We start from the raw sequence: 21,418 nt of genomic DNA, 5'->3' as shown, positions 1-21,418 counted from the left end.
GTTCATTGGGTGAGAACATAATTTATTAGGGGGAGATGTTTTTGGACCATCAACACTCAACAAAACTTATCTAGCGATTGGAAAAGATTGTTGCAACTCAGGGGAGCTGCTAGGTCTATGGTTAAGAAGAAGGTAGGTAATGGTGCACAAACCTTCTTCTGGGATGATAACTGGCTTCAGGATGGGCCTTTAGCCTTTCGAGCATCGGCGGACTTCATTAAGGACTCTTTTATACCCCGTAAGCAGAAGTTGTCGTCTCTAACAAATTTTAACACTCGGGACTTCCCTCCAGCCATGATTCAGTAGTTCCCAAATCTTTTGCTTATTGATCCACCAACTCAATCCTCAGACATCGACGTTTGGCTCCCCTCCTCCACAGGAAAATTCTCACTCTGCTATACAGTGGAATGGCTTGCCCCGCACTATCAACCCAAAGTGTGGTATCATCTGGTTTGGAATTTTTTTTCTATTCTGCGATGCAAATTTACACTGTGGCTTACAGTTCAAGGTCGCCTCTCCACCTACGACCGCCGATGTATGCAATCTTTCAACGGATCTAGGCTTTGCCGCCTCTACCAAACAAATGAGGAGTCTCACGACCATTTGTTCTTCACATGCTCCTTCACAAAGCCAATTTGGTCCTTCCTGCAACATAAATGTAGATTTTGGGTGGCTCATCTTAACTAGAACAGATTTGTCAATTGGGCATCTCAGCACTGGAGCTCTCTGTGATACCCTCGGATTTACGAATGCGGGTTGGCTAGGCCCACGCCCGAATACCCGAGGATATCAAAAACAAATCGACAATAAATGAACACAGAGTACAAAAGAATAAAGAAGAATAAATAAAATGCTGACAAGAAACTAAAATGATAATCTACTAATAAACCTTAGAATATATTTCCATTAATTAATAAACTCTTCTGATACAATTGATCCTCCAAAATACAACTTGGCAATCCATACTGTGTGGACCCTTAGAAAATCTAAACTAAATAAATGACAGTAATAACTGTCTAAATCAGGAAACTGAATCATAAAGGAACTCCTATGTAGCATCGGAAGAATGAAGTAGACTGATTTCTGCTCAGCACGGATAACCTCTACTCCTAACGAACACCTGAAAAATAATGGTGGGTCAGGCCCACAAACAAGTTCTACTCTACTACAATCCAAGCAGAGATCCGATACACGTATACATCCTAGTCAATCCAACAGTAACTAGTAGTCCGTATATATATATATACACACTAAAGGAACCTTACTAGACTATAGGGTTGTCTCAACCTGAATAGTAGGCAACATGCAAAACGCACATATAGTGGGCATGAGTACCTAGACCTACCAGGGTACACAACTACACTATATCTAGCTACACATCCCTGGCAATATACGCACCCTAACCACTGATCCTAAGACTCAAGCTCATATCATGACACCATACTTATATATATAAAATCTAGTAACCATCCTATTCAGTATAAATTAATCCTCCATAAGTCATTCAACTTGTTCAGCTGACCTGACTTGAATATAAGTAGGACTTAACATTTTAGTTAGTTCATTCCCTTATATAATAAATTAATCCTCCATAAGTCATTCAACTTGTTTAACTGACCTGACTTGAATATAAGTAGGACTTAACATTTTAGTTAATCCATTCCCTTATATAAAATAGGTAGGACTTAACTGATAAGTTAATCCGTCCCTAGAATGTTACCGTCCCATACCGGTGCATTAAACCACACAATCCAACAATTGATGTAACAATTAAGAAAATACATCAAACAATCTAGAAATAACTATGATAATATGATATCAAGTTATCACAAAATAGGAATGACTTATTATTTATTTAAGCTTCCTATATCATATGTCCTACATAAACTAAATCTTATACATATGATGATCTTTTATAATACCGTCAAATAAGCATTCTCCATATCTAATTCATCCTACACATTTAATCTCAACTACTAAAACATATTAAAAGATTAAATCCATTCGTTTGTTTAAAACATTCAAATAGCAAGCATCATTATGATTGAGTCTATTTAAATTTATTTAAATCTAAACCTAGTTCCTATTTAATGTTCAGGAATCCTAGGCATGTTTCTTCGTTCCATCATTCCACAGATATGAAAAAAAATATAATTTAAATATGTAAAAATTCACAACGAAAATCAAATCAAAATCATGCATTTATCAATTCATAATACAAGAACAGATACGAACCAAATTTATAAAACCTATGTTCTAATCCAATTAAACATGCATAATTATTTAATTTTATGTGTTTAATAAATCCGGGAATTTCCTAGGCATGTATAGAAACATGAATCAAAGAGAAAGAGATAGAAGAAGAACTTGCCTTAAACTTTCGGATCGAAAGTTAAACTTCTTCTTCCTTGATCTTCTGTCTACAGGATTTTTCTCATCCTTTCTTCCTTTTCCTCCTTCCCTCTCTAACTCTGTCTCTCTAGAATATATCACGTGAATATTTCTAACCCCCTTTTATAACCTATACCTATATATTTATAGGCTAACTAAAATAACCCTAATCCTTTTCCCAATCCAAGTCAACTTAAAAAATAAAAATAAAAATATTAGAAAGGTAAGTAAAATATGTTACGTATATAATTTATGTATATCTTTATTAAATAAATAAATTATACACATCCCATTATTTATTAATGGATTATCCAATAATACCTAAGTTACCATAATATTATAAAGTAACTTAACGTATCAAATCTATGTATATTTTTATTATTTAAATATAAAACATATACATCAGATTAAATATTACTACCCAAGTTACCATAAAAGTAATTAATACATTACCCATTATTTATTAATGGATTATCCAATAATACTTAAGTTACCATAATATTATAAAGTAACTTAAAACATAACACGTATCAAATCTATGTATATTTTTATTATTTAAATATAAAACATATACATCATATTAAATATTACTACCCAAGTTACCATAAAAGTAATTAATACATTACCCATTATTTATTAATGTATTACCTAATAATACTTAAGTTACCATAAAAGTAATTAATAAATTACTTTCCCTTTTATATATATTTAAAAGGTAAGTAAAATATGTTATGTATATAATTTATGTATATGTTTATTAAATAAATAAATTATACACATTCTATTATTTATTAATGGATTATCCAATAATACTTAAGTTACCATAATATTATAAAGTAACTTAAAACATAACACGTATCAAATCTATGTATATTTTTATTATTTAAATATAAAACATATACATCAGATTAAATATTACTACCCATGTTACCATAAAAGTAATTAATAAATTACTTTCCTTTTTATATATGTATATAATATATATCTATATATCTACATACACAACTATCCATGGATAATAAATCCATACATCCAACCTACTATCCAAGTAGTTCATAGGACCCAATTGGTTGACCCATTACTACTAACCATAACCATAAAAAAAATAAAATAAAATAATAAAAAAAGAAAATATTTAATTTACAATTAATCAAAACACCATTTAAGCACATAATCTAATTAAACAATTAACACATAGATAAATACAAATAATGCATAGACACATAATCAAATAATCAAGTAATACCTAATTCAATTAAACATATAAATAATTAGTTAAATAATCAATTAAATAACTAAAAATACAATTAAAACAAATAAATAAATACCAAGACTATCCTTTTAAAAGTAGAGGTATTACACTCTCGAAACTTGAGAAATTCGATCAACAAAATCGTTCTGTCCACTACTATAAACCAGATCTGGAATGAACGCAACAACCGGGTTTTCAAGAATCAAAGAAGTTCTCAATCAAGGGTTTTGAATCAAACAATGAACATGGTGAAACAGCGACTGATTTCCATGCGGATTAAAGACTCTGCAGTGGCTCGGAGAATCATCCTTGACTGGGATTTACCCGAGTCCATCATCGGGCCACTGCCGGAGCCGGATTGAAGGTCTGAGACTTGGCCTCTTGCTTGGAATCACCGGATGCATATGATTGACTGAGACAATGTTAGGCTAAAGTTTACTTTAGCATATATTTGTCTTAGGGCAACTGTTGGATTGGGCTTGGCTTTGGGCCTGCCTTTTCTGGGATAGAGTGGGCTCTATGTAGCTTATCTGTTTTTGTTTCGGCTTTGCCTTGTATATCTCTTCTTTTCAATTCAATACAACTAACTTACATTCCGAAAAAAAAAAAAAAAAACCATGAGTGCACAGGTCGGTTTGGCCTTTTAATAATATTTTACAATGTGAACAATATAGTAATTGAATAATGTTGCTAACACATAATGACATGACATATCAAGTGTTTTATAATGAGAAAATGTGATTTCTCGAGCTTGTTAATACACTATAATAATTGAACAACGCCGATAAAAGATAATGACATATTAGTTTTGTTTGGTGTGAATGATCCAGCCAAGTTTTAACAGTTCGGCTCGTGTTGGACTTTGTTATAGTATATATATTTATTAAAATAATAAAATCGCACAAAAAAACTCCTTCACAAGAAAATGATTTCTTTTTCTGATATTACAGGTTGGTAATGTTAGGATGTAAGTCACATAAAGTGAGAGCGAAAGTGTAAGCGAAATCGAAAACGAGAACGCGAGAACGACATAATTAAATCATAAACAGGGATAATTTGAGCGAAAGTGTGAGAGCAGGAGCACGTTCGGAGCGTTAGATCACCTATTAAGAAGGATTGTGTGATTTAGGGTTGGATTTGTTAGACTAAAACTATTTAGTATTTTAATAGTATCTTTATATAGCTGTATATCTTCAACCAATGACATAATATCATTTAAATAAAATAACAGCATCATTTATATGCATGTTTTTGTAAGATCCTATTAACCACCTCTTTTTAATTTTAATTTTTATTTATTTATTTAATTTTGTTCTCTGATAAGCATTTATTACCAAATTAATAAAACATATGTTGCAGAATAGTTGGTAATCGATTTATGCATTTTCGTTAAATCATCTGTACACAAAGTACAAAAGCTCAAACACATCTAATGTTGAGTGTGCGCAGCGGAATGGTTGTGGAATATAATATGGATAGATAATCTAGAGAGACGGTAAATATATTTAACTTACTCTTTTATTTAATTTTTACTTATTTTAATTTTATCAAAAAAACTAAAATCAAGCCACAAAGCAAAAATAAAGTGCAAGTAAAGTAAATAGAGTTTGAGAGATGACACCAGGATTTTATCAAAGAAACCCCAATTGGTAGAATAGACCAATTGTAACAGAAAAAACCTTGTTGGACTCCGCAGTCCTGAGTTAAACGATCCACTATGTTTGAAGCAAAGTATACCGAACTTTGACTCAGTCTTACATCCTATCGTTCTACCAAAAACCAATTGCTGACAATCCTTGACTTTGCGACTCCCCCGTCCAATAGCTCTCGACCTCAGGCTTACTCTCGATTTCTGTAGAAGAGTTGTAGGTAGATCAGACAACACTCCACGAATGCTCTGACCCCTTCAAAATGTGATCGCTTCACCCCTTTTTCTTTTAGATTTGAATTTGATGAAGAACAAATGAATTTTGCTTCTCCAAAATTTCTGAATCTTCAATTATGCTTCAATTCTGATGAGATAGAGAATAACACTCTTAAATCACTCTTGTGTTTATGTGTGTGCTCTCAAAAATAAAATCAGAAAAATCAGATTGATTTTCTGAATAAAAATATCTCTCAAAAAGGCTCTCAATTGGATCTGAATTTTCTATGCAAAAGTTGTGAATAAGCCTATGTGTATGATGATGAGCGTTGAAAAGTGCGTATTTAAACCCCTTAAGCTTAGGTATTCTAAAACCTTTATCTATCTTATTTTACCGTTTTGTATTGATTTCGTGTTATTTCCATTTTCAGGTACTTATCCCCAAAATAAGCTAACTCAGCCACATAAGAGTAGAAATGAAACAATTCTGGGATAAAAAAAAAAAGGAGTAAAGTAGAGCAAAAGGAAGCAAAAGGTGGAATTTCAGCAACTTCGATCGATCTCAAGAAAAGTTCGATCGATCCAACTTTCATCGATCTCAGCACTTCAAGATAGATCCAGGCCATGATGTCATTTTCAGAGACCCAAAAGTTCGATCGATCCAACATCATTCTCTGATCGATTGAACCTTCTTGTCATTATCCACATGCCAAATCTTATCCAGCTGTACCACCCTACCAACCACTTTTGTCCTTTTCCCAAAAATATCTTCAAAATATCTCAGATTTGTTTTTATCCAAAAAGGCGCCGCCATTGAGGATCGATCCAACTCCAATTCGATAGATTTCAGCCATGTTTGATTGATCTCACCTCAAGTTCGATTGATTGAACTTCCCAAATCCCGAGAAAAATTCAAATTCTATCTCATTAAAAGTTGTCTCATATCCAATCATTAGAGGATTATTGGTGTATGAGCCCAGCTCATTTGGGGTGATTTTTGACCTACCTATATAAGGAATATGAGCCACTTTTACACAAATACACATACTTAGAAAAGATAATACTTAATGAGGAAGCAAAGGGGAGGAGGAGGCTAGAGACACCATTGGAGACTCTTCATCAACCAAGGAACATATTTCTTCCATGGAGCTTGCCCTTGAGGTTGGAGGACATCATCCATGAGTGGCTAGACATTCTCTTAGGGCTAGAGTTAGCCCTAAGCATGCTTTCTACTCCTTGATTTATGTATTTTTGAGGGGATTTGTATTGTGATTCATGTCTTGACACTTTTATATATATAGATCTTATTTATTCAATGATTTATGGGGTTTAATGCTTCCAATTGATCATTTCATTCTATCCATATGTCTATGTATGCTAGAATAGATGTTCATGTGTTTGTCTCTATTTCTTGTGTTATTGATGCATGTCTATGTGTTATAGATCTAGAGATTGTTAAGACATAGTGCTTAATGTCATGTTCTTGTGGTTTATTTGATGGTTCATACTCATTTCTTGATGGATTGTACCTCTCCCTTAGTTTAATTAGTTTAATTTCACGTCATTAGCTTAGTTATAGTGTAGTTGTTAAATGGGAAGATAATCCATGCTTGTTGTTGATCTTCCATACTTATGAAAACAAGTAACATATATCTCTAACCTTGTGATGTGTTTGGATTGTGAGCTTAAAGAAAGAATTAATGGCTTAATTTGATATATTGTGCTATCCACCATGTTGTTTAGACAATATATGCTTAATTTGTCATCCATGCTTGTTGGAACAACCACACACACACACTTTGTTGCAATACATGTTCTTCCACTCATTAATCATTCATTAAAGGTGTAAAAAAGCTATGCTTGGCGGTGATCTCTAAACCTCAAGATCTCTCCCTCTCTTTTATTCTCTCTATTGCATTATTATTTACTTTAGTTTAATTTCATCTAGTTTAATTCAACCAACCAACCACTACTTTGATCACTCGACCTACTAACCCTAATCTTGATTCCTCAACCTAGTACGACACCTCAATCCCTTGGGACGATACATTTTCACTCATATTACATAGTATAGGTGTTAAGCGGTTTATAAAATTAAATTATGGTGCCTACTTGACACTAATTTCCAAACTCAAAGTTTTGTACACACCCTTGACCTAGCACCATAGTTTTTTTGGCGCCGTTGCCAGGGATTGATTGATTGGCAACGTCGTATTTGTGGAATCAATTAGGAATTAGTACTCTTTTGATCGTGTCTTTACTTTGTTTTCAATTTTTGTTACTTATTGTGTTTATTCTTCTTTGACTAGGAACATTGGGCTAAGAAGGTGAGCAAAGGAGTATTCCAAGCAAGCAAAGGAAAAAGGCTAAAATCATAAATAAATAAATAAATAAAATTTGCTAAGCTAAGCTAACAATTTAGAGTTGAAGTGCTAAAGGACCTTTGTGAGCATTTTCTACTCAAACCCTTAGTTAAATTGTCGGCCCGCGTGGAGGCTTGTAATTCAATTCTTAAATAAATCGTGAGCCCGCGTGGAGGCAATTTACTTTTCTTGCATATTATTGTTTAAGCATGGGAGTATGGGAACATTGTATGTGGAGGAAGTTTGTTGATTATTGACTTGTTGTGAAGGTGAAGTGTTTGTCATTATTGCTTGTTGTGTTGCATTGTGCATGCATGGTCGTAGATCATTGAGACCTACTCTTGTCCCTTTAAATTTTCATCTTAAATCCATTATTCGAAACCCTAGGGGAAGAGGTAGTTCTAGTCAATCCATTTTATCAATGGAAGGACACAATGAGGACCATGTGGAGGACCTTGGTCATATAGACCAACAAGGTATCCTTCACCCCAATGTGCATCATGATAACATGCAAGTACTATTAGGCATGCCAAGTCCATTTGTTCATCCAGCACAACAATAAGGCCAAGTTCCATTGGGAATGCCAAGGCCAATCTATGCTCCACCACCTCCCATCATTCAAGGCAATCAAGGTGCCCATGTTACACTTCTAATTGCTAATCCTCCCATTGTTTTAAGAGATCACTATGTGCCAAATGAATATAATGCACCCACATGCATTCAATTGCCACCATTTAGAGCACACCACTATGAAATCAAACCATAAACCATTCAAATGCTTCCTAATTATCATGGACTTCCAAGTGAAGAACCTTACAAGCATTTGGATGAGTTTCTTGAAGTATGTTCCACCGTAAAATATACGGACATACCGGAAGAGGTCTTAAGGCTTAAACTTTTTCCATTCACCCTTAAAGACAAGGCATAATATTGGTTTAACAATCTTAGGCCTTTTTCAATAACTTCTTAGGCGGAAATGCAACAAGAGTTCTTGAAGAAGTACTATCCGGTTTCTAAGACTAATGCCATAAGAACTTCAATTGGGGAATTTTCACATGGGGATAGAGAAACATTTCATGAGGCATGGGAATGCTTTAATGAATTGCTTAGGAAGTGGCCACATCATGACATGCCCAAATGACAATTAGTTTAATATTTCTTTGAAAGCTTATCGGATAATTACAAGGGCATGGTTGATGCTTCCATGGGTGTCTCTTACATTGATAGGAATGAGGATGACGTGTGGCGTCTTTATGAGAGCATGAGTGAAAATTCTTTGCATTGTACTTTATCTTCGAAGAATGGTAGAAATTCTAGTGGTAGGAAGAGTGTGGCTTACATCAAGTTGACCTCTCCAATGAAATTGCCGCTGAAATGAAATCATTATCTCAAAGGTTTGATCAATTTTTGATCAACTAAAACTCAGCGAATCAAGTATCTTCCTTCCTTAACCATTCTCATCATGCATCTAATGAGACATGTATGACTTGTCCAAGTGTTTTACATTCTACTTCCAATTGTCCTCATGGACATGTGCAAAGTGAGCATCATGAACAAACAAATGCTATTTTTGCTAATCAAGGGAACAATCCTTATGGCAATTATTACAATCCTAGTTGGAGGAATCACCCGAATTTCTCTTAGAAAAGCCAAGAGGAGGGCTCAAACCCTTCCCAAGGTGGTTTTCAAGGAAAGTACATTCCACCTCCACTACAAAGCCAAGGTTCCCAAGGTTTTAGATCATCATACCAATCACAAGGAAACTAATTTTCAAATTCTCATTTTCCTAATCAATCATATTCCCAAGGAAATGTTAGAAGTCCCGCTTTTGAAGAGAAAATTTTTACCGCTTTGGGCACTTTAGAGGCAAACATATAATTACTTCATTCTCACTCTTAATCCATTGTAAAGCTAGAAACCCAAGTAGGGCAGATAGCTAGCACTTTAAATGCTAGAGAGAAAGGAAAAATGCCTTTGAATACCCCACAAAAGCAACAATGTGTTGTGGAGACTCATTCCTCATCGGAAGGTCACACAATAGAGCATGTCAATACAGTGACTACCTTGAGAAGTGGAAAGATTGTGGATAACCAAGTGGGTATGTCCAATGAAGAGAGTGAACCGGTGCAATAAAAAATGGGCACCCGTCCCGTTTCATATCATATTCCTCATTCATTGCATGTGCATGACCATATAAATGAGAATGTGTTGAAAAGTGATTTTGAAAAGAAAGATTTGCAAAATGATTTGAAAACTTCTTGTGTTAAAGAGACTTCAAAGAAAATTTCTAAAAAGGTTTTAGAACCAAAAGCACCATTCCCGGATGCCTTAAAATGATCCATTTCAAATGACAAGCAAAAGGCCAAAGTAAATGAAATCATGGACGTGTTTAGGCAAGTGAATGTCAATCTTCCACTTTTGGATGCAATCAAGCAAATTCTGGCTTATGCCAAGTTCTTAAAAGACTTGTGCACCCAAAAGAGAAAGAATAAAAGCCAAGCACTTAGAAAAGGGGTCTTAACCGAGCAAGTAAGCTCAATTTTGCAGCATAACATTCTTCCAAAGTTTAAGGACCCTGGTTCACCTACCACCTCGTGTATCATTGGTGATCATATCATTAATCGGGCTCTTCTTGACCTAAGAGTAAGTGTCAATCTTCTTCCATACTCGGTATATGTCAAATTAGGCTCAGGAGACTTGAAACTGACGTCGGTGGTTTTACAACTTGTCGACTGATCAATCAAAAAGCCTAGGGGTATCATTGAGGACATGTTGATTAAGATTAATAAATTCTTTTTTCCCGTTGATTTCGTTGTCATTGACATGGAACCAGTCCCAAATCCTAAGAGCCAAATTCCCGTTATCCTTGGCCATTCTTTCTTGGCAACCGCAAATGCTAACATTAATTGTAGGATGGGGATAATGAAGATTTCATTTGGCCATATGAAGGTAAAGTTGAGTATTTTTAATCCAACCCCCAACTCATTTGACAAACATGAAGAGATTAATGTTGTAGAGAAATGCCATGACCTCAAAAGTGAAGGAATTGAGTTTTTGTGTGAGACCAAAGTTTCAAAAAATCCATCTTCAACCTTGAAACCAAAGAAAGTTGTTTCAAAATCTTGTTTTGAAAGGGCATGGAAGCTCAAAGATTGTCTTGACTAAGGACCGAAAACGTCTTTTGAGCTTAATCCAACAAGTTCCTTAAAGAACCATTTGTTGAGTGGAGTTCAAAACACTTATCACCCCATTGAGGAGGGGATGCACTACAAGATGTTTGATCTGGGCTAAAAGAGCCCAACGTCTTGCTAGAGACGTTAAAGACTAGCAAGACATTTCGTAGGGTGTCAAAACCCTATTCCTCCCTCATTTCTATCTTTAATTTTATTTCTTACAAAGTCTAGATATTGGCTTTGGGTTCATATGCATTGCTAGGAACTGTAATTAGGATTGCATGCACTTTTATGTTGTAATTGAACATTTTTCATAAGTTTGATTAATCTCAAAATGAGTTCGATCTATCAAACTTCCCACCTGCATCAAACCTACATCTAAATCACTCTCTGTCCAATGGTTCGAACAAAACCTGCATATTTCAGCTCTCTGTCCCATCGTTCGAACATGTTCCTAGATCGATCTAAACTTCTTTGATCGATCTTACTTCATCTTGGATCGATCTGCAGCTCCAACGCTTAGAAAAATTTTGAACCTGCATCCACCTGCATCCAAAAGCCTCTCTGTCTCATCGATCGAACATTTCTTCAATTCTATGCATTTTTGATCGATCAAAGGTATTTTGTGATCGATCTTGGGGAGATCGATCTTTGTTCTTTGTTTTTCAATTTTGACTTTGTTTTAAATTTCAAAAATTTAAAAAAAATATATATATTTTATTATTTTTATTTTCCAAAAATATATTTATATATATAAAAATAAAAAATTAAAAAATAATTTGTCACTTAAGAGGAGAGATTGATGTTAGTTTGATCAATTTGAGATTCAGTTCGATCGATCGAACTGGCAAGGGAATGTTTTTAAAATCGATTCAGGGTCATTCGATCGATTCAACTTGAATCGATCTCAGACCCTCGTTTCCCCTTCGCCGCTGCTTCCTAACTCTTCCCCATCTCCGACGAGACTCTGGCGAGGCATCGAATCACTCTCTGTTCTCTCGGATCTTGGCTCACATCTCACCCCTTTTCGCATCTCCATTTCTCTCTTCATTCCGGTGAGATCCGAACCTCCCTCTTGTGATTTCAAGCTTCAATTTGTTCCACACATGTTTTAAATGCTAGATCTAAGCTATTTGATGCTGAAAATCTCCATTGATGAAGTTTGAAGCTCTTTGTATATATGTGTATATATATGTATATATGGTTGTATATATTTTGAGATTTGTTTCAATTTTTGGGAGTATGGACGTCATAAAGTGATTAGGATTGATTCTTTATTGTGTTGTTGGGCCCACGACCATATTCGTGAAGGCCCCATGCCATCCACGTCATAGATTTGTGACTTTTTGAGTTTCACTTCATAGTTCGATTGATCGAACTTTTTATTCGATCATTCTGTAACAGATCGTTCTCACTCATTCTTGATCGATCGAACTTGAATTGATCTCACATTTTTGTGATCGATCGAACTTCACAGATTTGTTTCACACATCTCACACACCATTTCTTGTGTTTCATGCCATCTCATACATGCCCAATGCCTGTGTTTTCCACATTGGATGCATTACATACTTATACTGTCTCACATGTTTCACATCATGTCACTTATTCCTTGTCACTTAAACAGATTCATGTTTCCTATCTATTTTGTCTATCCTATTTGAGATACATGATTCTATGAACTGTGCTTTAATTCTTTATATCGGTACTAACTTCCTTTGCAAGTTTTTCCTTTTATTTTGCAGACCATGGCTAGGGTGAAGACTGTAGCCCGTGGACACTATCACCGTAGGGGCAAGCTGAGTTTGGATGATGATGCGGATCCATTTCATGCCCAGGAGCCCACTCCACCTCAGTCTCCAGTTGACAGCCGCCTACAGTTTTCAGACGGAGCATCTTTTTCATAGGGTGATGCTGAGGCTGAGCACATACCATTTCCACCACCACCGCCAGCTCAGCCAGCCCAGGAGTTAGACCAGCCATTACGTAGATACTCACGCCTTCGAGTGGCGCATGAGTCAGTCTTCGACATAGACTTCTTTTCTCGATCGGTGCTTACCCGATCAGCATATGATGATATCTTCAAATAGGGCATCTCAGCCATGATAGCCCCTGTCTTATACCCAGTGTACCCAAGGTTGGTCCGGATGTTCTACCAAAACCTTCGGCCTGCCCCGAGTAACCTGGCAGAGCTGCGGACCACCATTGATGGCTACCCGATCCGCATCACTGTGGACACATTGTCCAGATCATGCCAGTGTCCACACATCTTCCCTCCAGAGCTATATGACCCATATCCCACTCTCTATAGGCCTATATATGCAGACATGGTCGTTTACTCATAGGTCACTATGCTGGTGGCGAGACCTATGCCACCCGGACCTATATTCTAGATGACCTGTGGTTTTTTGACTCTGTCCTGTTCCGTAACATCTTCATGGCCGGCCATAAAACATAGAGGTGCGGCGACTATTTGATAGCTCTGTATGCATTCTATACAGGGCATTGGCTATCTATTCTAGCGCTCATCTGGAGCGTCATGATGAAGCTGTATGTCGACTGCATCAGCAAGGCCAAGCCCAAAAGGGCCATTTGGCCATCTCATCACCCAGATTTTACGAGACCAGCACTATCCCTTCCAGCCACGGGAGCAGACTGAGTCTGCGGCCTGTTCCTTCAAGAAGAAAGACTGGGATAAGAGCTACAATGCTTTTATCAAGAGCCTGAGGGATGATGCTGTCGAGGCAGCGGAACAGGTAGCAGCAGACTCGGCAGCGGACTATATACCAGTCGATCCAGCTGCCGTACATATGGACATCGATTTAGAGCAGCCTGCCAAGGACGCAGAGCAGCACTCTCCAATTGGGTCACCCATTCACGATGCAGAGCAGGCTCAGGATCATCATTCTCCCGCTCCAGCGGTACCTAAGGCTCCAGCATAGACACCCGGCTTTGGAGAGCGACTCCAGGCTTTGGAGGATGCTGTAGTATCTATCCGTTCTGACACGGTCTCTCCCCGAGAGGATGCTATCTCTATTAGAGCTGATATTGCTTCCCTCTGTACGGATGTCATGACCGCATTCAGAGATCTATCCAGAGACATCCGCGGAGTGTGACCTGCCCGTCCTACCTCCTCTTCCTGATCTCTCTATCCCTTTCCTCCTGTCATCTCATATATCTGTGATCTTTGCATATTTTTTATACTGTTATATCATTTTTGCAGCTGTGTCTGTCGGCTTTGATACTGGATGTACTGTACTTTATTTTTTATTCATATATGTTTTCTGTATGGATGTCATATTTTTATATTCTTATAGCTAACTGTTTGACTCCATCAGGTGCATCCTAGTGACTTAAGTGAAAGAGAGTACTGCCCAAAATTTTCAGGACCACCCTTTTACCTCTCTCTATTTTTCAGTTGCTATCCCATTTACACGTGTATGACCACTGTGCACTATTATTATCCATTTTGTTATCTGATGAGTTTTATCCAAGTGCCAAAATTTCAGGACCACAGTTAATCCCAAGTTTGGGGGGGCTATGCCACCCACTTTGGATACTTCTGTCCCAGCCATTCTTTGCCTTAATTGCACTGGTATACTCTTTCCTTTTGTTCTCTTTGCATATTGAGGACATTATGCCATTTAAGTTTGGGGATAATGGTGCTTTGTAATGTTTGTTTTTAAATTCAAAATTTTGAGCATGTCTTGTGTATTTGAGAGATTTTTTTTATGATTTGGTCCATAACTAGCTATGATTTTGATCTTTTGAGGACCTTATTGCTTAAAATTTAAAAATTGCTTGACTTCAGAGTCCAATACTCCTTGTATGCCTTGTGGATGCCATTTATGAGTAAATTTTTCGAAAGATTGATATTTTGCTTGTACTTGTGGTCCACATCATCCTGATTCTGTGATTTTTTTGAGATTCACTCTAGGATTCTATGCTAGCACAGGCGCACACTAGCATTCATTTGTGGGGTACATGCTTTGTTGATTATTGAATTGGTTATATCCCAATTGGGCTAGTAGTGCATTGAAAGTTTTCATTCTTGATAAAGGTGGATAACAACCCTTTTTTACTAAGTAGTCGGGATTCTAGCCTCATCAAGTATTGAACTTCTCACGCCGAAAGGTGGAGGGCCCAAACTCTAGGTTAATAATTGAATACAAAATATATATATATAAAAAGAAGAAGAAGAAGAAGAAGAAGAAGAAGTTGCAAAAGCAATAAAAAAGTGAGGACTTCTCCCAAAAGGTGAGAAGTGGAAAATGATTAGATGGAGTTTGTCTTGATTTATAACCTAGTTGATTTGAGCTTGTAAGTCCTCAGGGGTGTTTGAACACCTAATGCCCTAAAGTCGTCTGGTTTGGGAGTCATTGACCTAACGCTCGACCTCATGGATCGCTAAAAAGCTTAATAGATCAACACATTGCACCATGCTTCCATCTTTGATCCTAAAATAAATAAATAAATAAATAAATAAATAAAAATAAAATCAAGTGAAAAGAATAAGCACACCTAGTACAATAAAGTTTTAATAAAGGTCCACTTTTTGTCTTGATGATCGGTACTAGATTTGTGTACTAGTTTGAGGGTAAGGATGTGATTAATTCTTTAGTTGGCTAAGATAGCAACATATTTGATGCCGATCCACTCAAAAAGGATTCTAGTGTTGATTTGATTTTCATGATCATTTGCTTGATGTGTGAAGGACCATACTTGCTTGCTTGATGTTGAGATTTTGGAAAATTGCTTAGAAATGTTTGAAAAATTGCATACTTGAGGTAGTTTTCTCCTAATACTTGTTTGCAATATTGGTGCCTCTTTTAAAAGAATGAGCTTAATGTTTGTGGGTATTGATGAGCGCTGAAAAGTGCGTATTTAAACCTCTTAAGCTTAGGCATTCTAGCATCTTTATCTATCTTACTTTACCGTTTTAGATTAATTTCATATTATTTCCATTTTCAGGCACTTATCCTGAAAATAAGCCAACTCAGCCAAATAAGAGCTTAATTGAAGCAATTTTGGGATGAATCAAAGAAAGAAGTCAAGTGGAAGCAAAAGAAAGAAAAAGGTGGAAATCAACATCTTCGATCGATCTCAGATCAAAGTTCGATCGATCGAACACTGATCGATCTCAGTACTTCAAGATAGATCCAAACCCTGACCCAAAGCAGAAAGTGTAAAGTTCGATCGATCCAACACCACCCTTCGATCGATCGAACACTTTTGTCCTTATTCAAATGATTGATCTTATCTAGTTGTACCACCCTACCAACCACTTATGTCCTTTTCCCAAAAATATTTTCAAAATATCTCAGATTTGTCTTTATCCCAAAAGCGCCATCAATGAAGATCGATCCAGCCTAAGTTCGATAGATCTCAGCCAAGTTCGATCGATCCAAGTCCAAAGTTCGATCGATCGAACTTCCTCCAGTGCGAAAAAGTTAAATTTCCAGCTCATTGAAAGTTGTCCTTTATCCAATCATTGGGGAATATGCTTTGCACGACCCCAGCTCATTTTGTGTGTCACTTGACCTACCTATAAAAGGAATATGATGCACTTTTTGAGAGAGACACCATTAGACACTTAGCATTTGGTAGATCCAACTTTAAAGGTTATTGTTAGTGTAGAAGAAAAGAGGAGGAGGCTAGAGACACCATTGGAGTTCTTCATCAACAAGGAGCAGATTTCTTCCATGGAGTTAGCCCTTGAGGGTTGGAGCAACATCGCCATGAGTTGTTAGACATCCTCTTGGGGCTAGAGTTAGCCCCAAGCATGCTTTCTATATCTTAATCTTGTGTATTATTGAGGGATTAGTGTTGTAATTAATGTTTTGACACATTGATATATGTAGATCTTGATTGTTCAATGATTTATATGGTTAAATGCTTTCAATTGATAATTTCATTCTATCAATATGTTTATGTATGTTAGAATAGATGTTCATGTGTTTGTCTCTAGATTTTGTGTTATTAATGCATGTCTATGTGTATTGATGCTATAGATTTAGAGATTGTCAAATCATAGTGCTTAATGGAATGCTCTTGTGATTTTCTTGATGGTTCATACTTATTCCTTGATGGATTACGTGTCTCCCCTAGTTTATTTTCATGCTAGTAGTGTAGATGTAGTGTAGTTGTAGTGTAGTGTTAAATGGGAGGACAATCCATGCTTGTTACTTGATGATCCATGCTTTTGAATGCAAGTAGCATATGTCTCTAACCTTGTGTTGTATTTGGATTGTGAGTTTAATAAAAGGGTTAATGACTTGTTTTGATATATTGTGCCTTTCACATGTTGTTTAGACAATATATGCTTCATTACTTAGATATATTGTGCCTTTCACATGATGTTTAGACAATACATGCTTGACTAGCCATCCTTGCTTGTTGAATCAATCAAACACACACACACCAATATTGCAACACACCATTTGCCCTCATTAGTCACTTGTCAATGGTATAGAAATGCATTGCTTGGTGGTGATCTCTAAACCCCAAGACTCTTCTCTCTCTTATTTGTTCCTAGTTGCATTCTTTTGTTATCACTTAGTTTAATTTAGTTGCTCTCTAGTTTAATTAACCAACCAACCAATTGTTTGATCACTCAACCTACTAGCCCTAATAACGATTCCACAACCTTGTTCGACACTCACAATCCCTTGGGACGAAGCCTACTCGCCCTAGCTATATTTATAGTGAAAGGTAGTAGTGGCTTTATAAATGTAAAACTCTTAACCCTCGCCTTAATGCACACTGTTAAGCTTATGGTAAGACAACGACCATAGTTTTTGGCGTCGTTGCCGGGGATTGATTTGATTAGGCAACGTCGTATTTGTGGAATCAATTGGGAATGAGTACTCTTTTGATCTTGTCTTTACTTTATTTTTATTTTTCTTTTTGGTTACTTATTGTGTTGTTCTTACTTGACTAGGTGCATTGTTGGAGAGAAAGCAAGTAAAGGAGCATTCAAGTAAGCAAAGAAAGTAAAAAGCTAAAAATTTTAAAAAAAAAATTGTTGAGCTAAGCTTTAAATTTGGAGTTAAAGTGCTAAAGGACCTTTGTGAGATTTTCTTTACTCAATCCCTTAGTTAAATCGTCGGCCCGCGTGGAGGCTTGTTTTTAATTGTTCTTTGCATCATTGTTGTTAAAGCATATGAGTATGGGTTAAGTGTTTGTGGAAGAAGTCTAATTGCATTATTGTGAAGGCATAGTGTTTGTCATTCTTTGTGCTTGTTGTGTTTTGCATTGTGCATGCATGGACGTCGTTCATTGAGACCCACTCTTGTCCCTCTTGATTTGTATCTTGAATCGATCGTTAGAAATCCTAGGGGAAGAGGAAGTTCAAATAGAACCAATCTATCAATGGATGACCATAATAATGATCATGTTGAGGACCTTGGTCACATAGACCAACAAGGTATCCTTCATCCAAATGTGTATGATGAGAACATATAAGTACCATTAGGCATGCCTAGGCAATACATTCACCAACCACCACAACAACAAAGCCAAGTTCTATATGGAATGCCAAGGGCAATGTATGCTCCACAACCTCCCATCATCAATCAAGGAATTCAAAACCAAGGTGTTCATGTTTCACCTCAAGTAGCTAATCCACCACTTGCTTTAAGAGACCATTATGTGCCTAATGAGTATAATGCACCTACATGCATCCAATTGCCTCCATTTAGAGCACATCATTATGAAATTAAGCCACAAACCATTTAAATGCTTCCTAACTATCATGGACTTCTAACTAAAGAACTTTACAAGCATTTGGATGAGTTTCTTGAAGTATGTTCCACCGTAAAATGTACGGACATGCCGGAAGAGATTTTAAGACTTAAAATTTTTCCATTCACCTTAAAAGACAAGGCAAAGTATTGGTTTAACAATCTTAGGCCTTTTTCAATCACTTTTTGGGCAGAAATGCAACAAGAGTTCTTGAAGAAGTACTATCCAGTTTCAAAAACCAATGCTATGAAAACTTCAATTAGAGAATTTTCATATGGGGATGGAGAAACGTTTCATGAGGCATGGGAACGCTTTAATGAATTGCTTAGGAAGTGTCCACATCATGACATGCCCAAATGGAAATTAGTTCAATATTTCTTTGAGAACTTATCGGACAATTATAAAGGTATGGTTGATGCTTCCATGGGTGGCTCATACATTGATAGGCATGAGGATGACGTGTGGCATCTTTTTGAGAGCATGAGTAAAAATTCTTTGCATAGAACATTATTATCTAAGAATGGTAGAAATTCACAAGGTAGGAAGAGTTTTGGCTTACATCAAGTCAACCATTCAAATGAAATAGCCACCGAAATGAAGTCTTTATCTCAAAGGTTTGATCAATTTTTGATTAACCAAAACTCGGTGAACCAAGTATCTTCCTTTCCTAACCATTCTCATCGTGCATCAAATGAAACATGTATGACTTGATCTAGTGTTCTTCATTCTACTTCTCATTGTCCTCACGGATAAGTGCAAAATAAACCTAATGAACAAGTCAATGTAACTTTTGTGAACCAAGGGAACAATCCTTATGGTACTCACTATAATCTAAGTTGGAGGAATCATCCGAATTTCTCTTGGAAAAACCAAGGAAAGGGCTCAAACCCTTCCCAAGTCGGTTTTCAAAGGAAGTACATTCCACCTCTACTTCAAAACCAAAGATCCCAAGGTTATAGACCTTATCAATCACAAGGGAATTAATTTGCTAATTCTCATTTTCCCAACCAATTTTATTCCCAGGGAAATACTAGAAGTCCCGCCTTTGAAGAAAAAGTTTTGAATGCTTCGGGCACTTTAGAGGCTAACACTCAATTGCTTCATTCTCACTCTCAGTCTATTGCGAAGCTAGAAACCCAAGTAGGGCAAATAGCAAGCACTCTCAATGCAAGAGAGAAGGGAAAGATGCCTATTAATGTCCCACCTAAGCAATAATGTGTTGTGGAAACCATTCCTCATCGGAAGGCCACACCATTGAACATGTTAATGTGGTGACTACCTTGCGGAGTGGTAGGGTTGTGGACAATCAAGTTGAAATGTCCAATGAAGAGAGGGAACCAGTGCAATGTCAAGTTGTCACTCGTCCCGTTTCACATCCCATTCCTCCTTCATTGCATATACATGATCTTATGAATGAGAAAGTCTTGAAAAATGTGTTTGAAAAAGAAGTTTTGAAAAATGATGTTGAATAAGTTTTGCTGAAAAATGATTTGAAACAAAGTGATTTGAAAACTTTTTGTGTTGAAGAGAGTTCAAAAGAAAATTCTGAAAAAGTGTTTGAACCAAAAGTTCCATTTCCGGATGCCTTAAATGGATCCATTTCAAAAGACAAGCAAAAGGCAAAAACCAATGAAATTATGGAAATGTTAAGGCAAATGAAAGTCAATCTTCCACTTCTGGATGCAATCAAGCAAATTCTGGCTTATGCCAAATTCTTGAAAGACTTGTGCACCCAAAAGCGGAAGAACAAGAGCCAAACATCAAGAAAAGTGGTTTTGACCGAGCAAGTAAGCTCAATTTTGCAACATAACACTCTTCCAAAGTTTAAGGACCCCGGTTCACCCACTACATCATGCATTATTGCTGATTATATCACTAATCGGGCACTTCTTGACTTAGGAGTAAGTGTTGACCTTCTTCCATACTCGGTTTATGTCAAATTGGGCCTAGGTGAATTGAAACCGACGTCGGTAGTTTTGTAACTTGCCGATCGATCCATTAAGAAGCCTAGGGGTATAATTGAGGATGTATTGATAAAGATTGAAAAATTCTTCTTTCCCGTTGATTTCGTTGTCATTGACACAAAACCAGTCCCCAATCCTAAGAGCTAAATTTCCATTATCCTTGGCCGTCCTTTCTTGGCAACCGCTAATGCCAATATCAATTGTAGGATGGGGATAATGAAGATCTCATTTGGCCACATGAAGGTGAAGTTGAATATCTTTAATCCCACACCCAATTCATTTAACAAATATGAAGGAGAGGTTAATGTTGTAGATAAATGTCATGATCTTCAATGTCAAGGAAGTGAGCTTTTGTGTAAGACCAAAACTTCCAAAGGATCATCTTCAACCTTGCATTCTCAAAGTGTTGTTTCAAATTCTTGCTTTGAAAGGGCATGGAGCCCAAAGGTTGTGATTGCATAAACAAAGAAGGATCAAAAGTTTCTTTTGAGCTTAATCCAACGAGTTTTTCAAAGAACCATTTGTTAGGTGGAGTTCAAAGCATCTATCACCCCAACAAGGAGGGGATGTATTATAAGATCTTTGATCTGGGCTAAAAGATCCCAATGTCTTGCTAGAGACGTTAAAGACTAGCAAAAACATTTCATAAGGTGTCAAAACCCTATTCC

At 36.5% G+C, this 21,418-nt stretch overlaps 1 pseudogene; it reads right to left on the bottom strand.

The window, feature by feature from the left end:
* Window positions 1-19,037: 19,037 nt before the first annotated feature.
* On the bottom strand, window positions 19,038-19,136 carry LOC132283319 (small nucleolar RNA R71; annotated as a pseudogene).
* Window positions 19,137-21,418: the final 2,282 nt, after the last annotated feature.

The sequence above is a fragment of the Cornus florida genome, unplaced genomic scaffold (assembly GCF_030987335.1).
Source record: "Cornus florida cultivar Cherokee Brave unplaced genomic scaffold, ASM3098733v1 CherokeeBrave_3.0.0_Hap2_Chr01, whole genome shotgun sequence".
Lineage (NCBI taxonomy): Eukaryota > Viridiplantae > Streptophyta > Magnoliopsida > Cornales > Cornaceae > Cornus > Cornus florida.
This window is presented reverse-complemented; position numbering and strand designations above follow the sequence as displayed.